General features: G+C 42.5%; 1 long non-coding RNA gene across 1 annotated transcript; it reads left to right on the top strand.

Moving 5' to 3' along the window:
* The first annotated feature begins 4,654 nt into the window (after positions 1-4,654).
* Positions 4,655-6,622, top strand: LOC119770132. The gene is made up of 3 exons (XR_005278670.1): positions 4,655-4,880; positions 4,933-5,267; positions 5,330-6,622. It is a non-coding gene; the product is annotated as an uncharacterized LOC119770132 (long non-coding RNA).
* Positions 6,623-6,838: the final 216 nt, after the last annotated feature.

Here is a 6,838-nt window from a genome sequence, read left to right as displayed (position 1 = left end):
CAAAAACACAGAACCTCCTGAGAAGGTGTAAATTGTGGCGAAAGTTTCCTAGCTTCTCGAGCTGAGACTAAGACTTTTCCTTTGCCAGCGTGCTCCAAAGTAAACCATAGTGGAGCATCAAATCCCAGCTGAATCGAGCACGAGAGTCCCCCCCCCCTCAAAACTCCAGATAAGAACACATAGATCTTCTTATCTACCTACGTTGTCTCCAAGCAGGAGCAAGTTAGTCCTCCAACACTGTAAGGAAAGCTAGGATCGTTGAAAAACTTTCCCACACGACACGCTGAAATTTGTTTATCAACTAAGCGCTGTGCGCTGTGGAGAAAAGTGAGCCGCACCAAGGGGTGGCACACCATTTAAGATGCACCCACCACCACCACCCCACACGACGATTTCTCAACTTCTCATGCTTCACTTTGAAGTGTTTGTGGAGAGAGAGGAAGGCAGTCGAGCTTGAATTTACACGAGCAACCTCCCGAAAAACTGGGTCAAAGTTTTAATTCCTCCCACTTGCACTGTTGGAAATTAATTATAACATCTCTTGGAAATTAATAACAATCTTCCATGTGTGTCTGCGTACAAGTTGGTGTGTGTGCGTGACACGCCACGATGGAACACGAACAACAAAGTTTTGTGAAGCGTCAGTGACAAACTACACGTTCCGGCTGCGAACGGTGACATGTGTCAGTGCTGGGACAAGTTTGCTGCCGCCTTCCGGGGTGGGAAGATCTTGCTGGAGATTTGGCGAAAAGTTTTGCTTTCAAACTGTTATGGAGAGCTTAATTTGAATTTTCTGGATACATGTTTTATTTTGCTGTTTCATCGTTTCTGAATTTTAATTTTATTTTTAAAACTTCAAATCTACATTTTTGTTCGATAACCTTGATGCAGCCAAAAAAAATTATTTTTACTTACAGAATAATATTTTTTCCATGAAATACATTTTTAAATTTTCAGCCACAATGAAAAGATAATTGAATGAAAAACTATTAAAACACATTTTACTAACTTTTATAATTATATGCTATCGAAAAAAAAATGTTCGTCGGCAAAGGGATCAACTTTTTTTAAATACAGCTTTGTTAGCAAGCAGCACTCGGTAGCTTGGCACTGAATTTTAGAAATACCGTTTTGAAATTTAGACGATAGAAGAATTCTTTTAATTTCACTTAATTAGAGTATTTTTAATGCAGGCTGGTGCAAATATTTTAAAAGTTTTTGACACTGCTTCAAAATCGGCCCAAAAAATCAGGGGTGAAAAAAATTTAAAAACATCAACATTTCAATGGAATTTGGAGTGCAATCAGCTGAAATCAACTTAAAATGCCTTTCCCTGCGTCTGGAATCTTTTTTTGCTTGTTTGGGTTTATACAAAATTATTTTAAGTTTTTGAAAATCTTCGATGTACAGTACAGAAAAAAGTCAGCTTATATTTTATTTTTTCCAATATTTAATTATAATGACTAATTATTTCGAAACACTTGAACTAGGATGAAATGCATTGTGAAACACATTTTTATAAAAACTTGGAAACTATAAATTATTATTTGATTTTTTTATTAAATTCATTGTTATATAGGAACTTTCCACGAAACCAGCACGACTAAAAAAAAAGATGTTCGGCGTTGGTCAAAATTATTAGACCTGTTTTTTTTGTATGATCAAGAGTTAACTTTGCCGTTTGGGGATGGTACGAAAAATTGCAATTTTCCACGATTTTTTCAAAAATCATTAAAAATCTATTTTAATCAAAATTAAAGAAAATTAAAAATTAAATTGAAATAAAAAGCCAGAATTTAAACATTTCAATGGAAAAGGCATGGAAAATGCATTGTTCTGCTGTACAGTCGGTTTTAATTTTTTTGTCTTCGGAATATCTTATTTTTTGCTAAATTATTGATTTCTGATTTTTTTTTGGTGCTGTATATGGGAAATAAACTAAAATATATTTTAATCTTAGCAAGATTCCAAGAATAGATTTTGTCTTCCTCAATAATGTAAGGCTATAATCCTACTCTGAAAATGAACCTTATAATGCGCTCTAATGCTCTAAATGTGCTCAGAAGACCCAAGCATTTTTCATAAAAAAATTGTAAAATGAACGGATTAAAAGATAGGTTTTTTTCAGCAAAGTTGTTCAGAATGGTAAGCACTACAAAACTGTCCAAGAAGATATGCCCTTATCTCATAAGGATTCGGAGACAGTTTTTGAAAAAATAAAAAAATAGGACCACCCTAGTGTCGACATGGCCAAAAGACGTAAAATGTTATACTGCACAAATATTCCATTGACACCAAAGTTCCAAAATGCTTTGCCAAAGCAGAAATATATTTTTTTCCTGCTGAATTCACTTCTCAGACCCCTAGGCGTTCTTTTTTTGGTACTGAAATAGAGTTTTTTTTGCATCTATCTATAACAAAAATTTTAGCACCAAAAAAAATATGAGGCCATCGCTTAAATTTAAAAGTTATTTTGGTCAAAGTATTTTTTTTTTTTACTTTTTGATAAACATATTTTTTGTTTGGTTCTGTAAACTCCAAAATAGCACATTATGGTATCATACGGCCTTTTCAAAAATAAGGCTTATGATGCAAAATCATGCTCTAAAGATTGTTTTTGAGAAAATTATCAACAGAACAATAGAACAATAAAAAATCAAATCAATTGTTTGCAAGCGAAACAAAGCTTTACATTTTTTTTAATGTTTTGCAGATATGACCATAGCTATCGAGATATGAAATATAAATAAATTTTGCTTAAAATTAGTTTAGATGCCAAATAAAATTCGCAATCCAAAGAACTCTATTTTGAATTGTTTTGAATTTATAATCACCTCCAGTTTTTTCGAAAATGATTATTTTTCCATTTATATATTGCCTTTTTCATATACTACAACTACAACATTAAAACGTGCCAAAAAAAGAACCAACAGTTCATCATTTATTTCAACCGGGGACGATTAAGCTTATCAACTAAATCTTTTGCTATCACAATTAAGTACAACAAATACGGCCAATAAACTCCCACCACTAGATTTGTGCCACATCACGGCAATGATTGCGCAGCGTAGATAGCACACTTCAACGGCTATTTGCGCGCGAATGCAGTGCCAACAACTGGAACCCCTGATAAAGCTCTGTAAGGCTGCAGCTATCGCCGAATCGCCATGTTTTCCATCTAATGGGCTTGATGGACTCGCTGCCTGGGAGCACTGCCAGCAACAATGCCGTTGCGTTTTGTTGTTCACTGGCGAGGGTCATAAAAATAAACAATGTTATAAATTCATATCTACCCAGTATAGTGTGGGAAACACACAGGTCAGAATACCTCTTGTATCCGGAGTCAACTTGGCAGTGGGCTTGTCCCCCGGTGGGGCAGACAGAGAAAGTTACAATAAAATTGAGTTATTAGATCCATGGGTCAGCTCCGCGATTGTCGGGATGGACCTACTAGAGAGTGGAAGAAAAAAATATAACACACTTAACCAGCACAAAGTGACGTACCCTAGTAGGGGTCGGAGGTCAACCTGGTTCCGTTCCGCGCTAAACCATGGCTGCGCGGGGTAAAAGTTGGCCTTTTTTCCGCCAGTTCGCATGTCATATCAGTTAACCGCTTTCGAGTTGTTGCAACTACTTTTAATGGAGAGATAACGCCGCAATGTGGGTGTACAGAGCACACACACACACACACACACACACAGACAAGTGGGAGTGGGGTATGGCGCATAATGGCTTGTCAGATGTCCTTCGAGGGCTATAACTTAGATTGCGGATGACGCCTGAATCACCTCCGCTTCGGCGTGGGTGGCCGCAACAGTTCTAAAATTGTGCAGTTACGTGGTCGCCGGTTGGTTGGTCACATTGCCACTGATGGAGATGGTGGAATTGTAGAGCACTAAGGGGACTCGTCTAGCAAAATGGTGAGTTTATATGTATGGGAAACAGCAATAAAGTATAATTTTAATTTCACTTACCTATAACCTGATTACTTAAAGAAATATGTTCAACAGAAAATGTTATTTATAGAAGATGTTTATAAATATAAAAAAATAATCAACTTCAAAAAATCTTGATTTATTTTAAAAATTCTTTGAAATTATATAGGATAATATTTATGGTCCATCGATTTCCTAGAAAACTTCCACATTGGATAGCAGCACAAATTTTTATTTGCTCTCGTGCAAAACACAGCTCGTCTACAAATCGATACATGAATAAGTGAATGTCTCATGGTTTTTCACCTTCGAAAAGCTGACTAGGGCCGACATGATGACGACGACGACGACGCCATGGGACGAAAAGACGAAAACCCAAAGGAAAACGTGTCCGAGCTTACTTCGGTTGGCTTTTCAGAGTTGGACTCCGTCTCTTGGGAGGGAATGGAAATGCAATCCTTCTGAATCCAAATACGAATGCGGTGGAGGTGCTGATGCTGATGTGGATGGAAGTGATCGGATTGAGCTTGTTTGTTTTGTAACAGTTAATTCCGCGAGAAGAAAAACTCCGCCCAGACCATAGCGAAGACGCAGAACACGCGAGTTCCCAACTGCTCGAATTCGCTTGATCTGGGCGGGTCGCACTGGTTTGCCTCCCGAAGATGAGACGATGATGATTAGGATGAGATATTATTTCATCAGTTCGATGACGCAAAAGTGATTTCCGCTGATGAGCCCTTCTATCCCTTTGTCCACCCACCTTTCCTCCTAGCTCCCCGAACCTTAAATAGCCATAAGTCGTTCATATACGCAGCAAGCAAGTCGCAAGTTTAGTTTTACCCCCGATCACCGTCGTCGCGAGTAAGGAGTGTACGAGAAAGTACGAAGAGAAGTGTAAAGTGTTCTAATCGACAGAGGAAGACCTGGACGATTAATAAGCCAAACGTAAGTTTGTACTCGCTAGGTGTTCGCGATCTAATCCGCTTCCCTACCTCAGGCCCCGAATCGTCCCTGGTTCGCCGCGTGCTACGGCACGGTCAAAAGCGTGATTAAGCCAAAACTATCGTAAGTGATTAAGCGCTAAAACAGTTAAATCGTTTTTAAAGTTGAACCAATCAATTAAATAGGTGCGGACGTCACCATCGCACTGAACCAGCAAGTCGCCGTCGGCGACTTCGCCGCTGTTAGGGCATATCCAAGCAGTAAGTTCACTTAAATAGTAGAATTGATTCGAAATTAACAGTAGACACGACATTAAAGGTTTCGTTATTAGACGGTGATCGAAAGTGAGAAAGATTGTAAAGTTCTCCCCAGAAGCCAACTAAGAAGAAGGTAACTTGCGACCAGGTAGAATTGCGGTTAAGTAAGTGCTAAGATAACCCTCTCATTCAAAGGTTGACGTGCGGGGCTCAAAGAGCGCGGCGCGCACGCGCACGTGGCAACGCGATAATTTCGCACCCGGGCTGACTAAGCCCGCGCACAGCACGTGCCGGCAAGTACGATTCGTGCCATCAGCTTCCAGCAACCTGACCACGTGTAGCGCTACTAACAGCATCGATTAAGCCCCCCGCGAGGTCAAGGCAATAACGCGTCGTTCACGCGTGCAGCGCCGGTTCCCGTAGGAGTCCACATTGCCGACTCTGAGCCAAAGGGCCACGGCGCACGTGAGTTTTGCTCTCCGTAGGAGGCCGAGCCAAACCCTCTGAGCAAAGGAAGCAACGACTCGCACGAACGGCAACAGCGTTACCCTTAACCACCTCGCCAAGCAACGTCAACGCGCACGATCGAAACGGCCAGACAGCCGCCGGCCAAGGCCCGCGATACGTGATCGCCTCGTGAAGGAATCGTTTCTCTGCCAGCTGTACGTGAAGTACCATTGGGTCCAGCGCGTCGTCACACGTGCCTGGCGTCAGACCTGTAGGAGTCCACGCCACCGGCTCTGAGCAAAAGGGTCTCGACGCAATTGAGCACATCTCTCCGTAGGGGCCCCTGTCAACCGCCCTGAGCAACTGGAATTTGTAGCTCGCACGACGACAACAGCGCTCGACACATTCACTTCACCCCGAGCGCAACCTTCGGTCCAGTGCCACCCTTTCGTTCCCCAAGTGTCCTGCGTTGAATCCCGTAGGAGTGCACCGTCCGCACCTCCGAGCAATTGGGAGCAGCGCGCCAAGATTCTGCCACCTGTAGGGCCCACCCGCAACCGGGCTCGAGTCATTGGGTAGCAGCGATCGACACGAACGAAGTACGTGGGTGTACAACACGATCGACGGTTCGACTAGGCAGCAGCACAAGCAACACCGCGCTCGACGAGCGCGCCAAACCAGCCCGCCACTCAGGCGTGGGCGTATCAACTAAGCCACGAACGATTCCACGAGCAGCAAACCGTCCACGGGAAGGCATTCAGGACCTGCCGGCCAAGCCGGCGAAGGCGGCCCTGCAGAGTACGAGGAGCAGAAGCACCGAACAGCAGAGCGAGAATCAACGCGCGAGCAGCAGTGACCGCCGCAGACCAGCCAGGACACCGACGTAACCTAGGTTACCACCACAAGGTCAGATCTTTCCTTTATGTGTACACATAACTAACCATTCATGCGCATTAGTATTAAGGCCCCTTGTATTTAATAAATAAGTCGGAAGAAAAGTAAGCTCTGAGTCAAGGTGTCCAATTTGTAAGCGTGGACTGAGCTGACTTGTGACTATTTCCCTCCCCTAATCTCTTATCCTTTCATGGCAATAAATTAGTATGGACTTAACCACTTGTTTTCGTCAGATCTGAGTTAAATTGAGTTGGATCGCTTCCAGTCAGACCCGCCCTGAGCGAGCTAGTCCGGGCAGGCTTAATCTCGCGACTTCGTACGCGTCCCTGCTAGGGTCGCGTTGGCGCTTAAGCGAAGTGCGTT

The sequence above is a fragment of the Culex quinquefasciatus genome, chromosome 3 (genome assembly GCF_015732765.1).
Source record: "Culex quinquefasciatus strain JHB chromosome 3, VPISU_Cqui_1.0_pri_paternal, whole genome shotgun sequence".
Classification (NCBI taxonomy): domain Eukaryota; kingdom Metazoa; phylum Arthropoda; class Insecta; order Diptera; family Culicidae; genus Culex; species Culex quinquefasciatus.
This window is presented reverse-complemented; position numbering and strand designations above follow the sequence as displayed.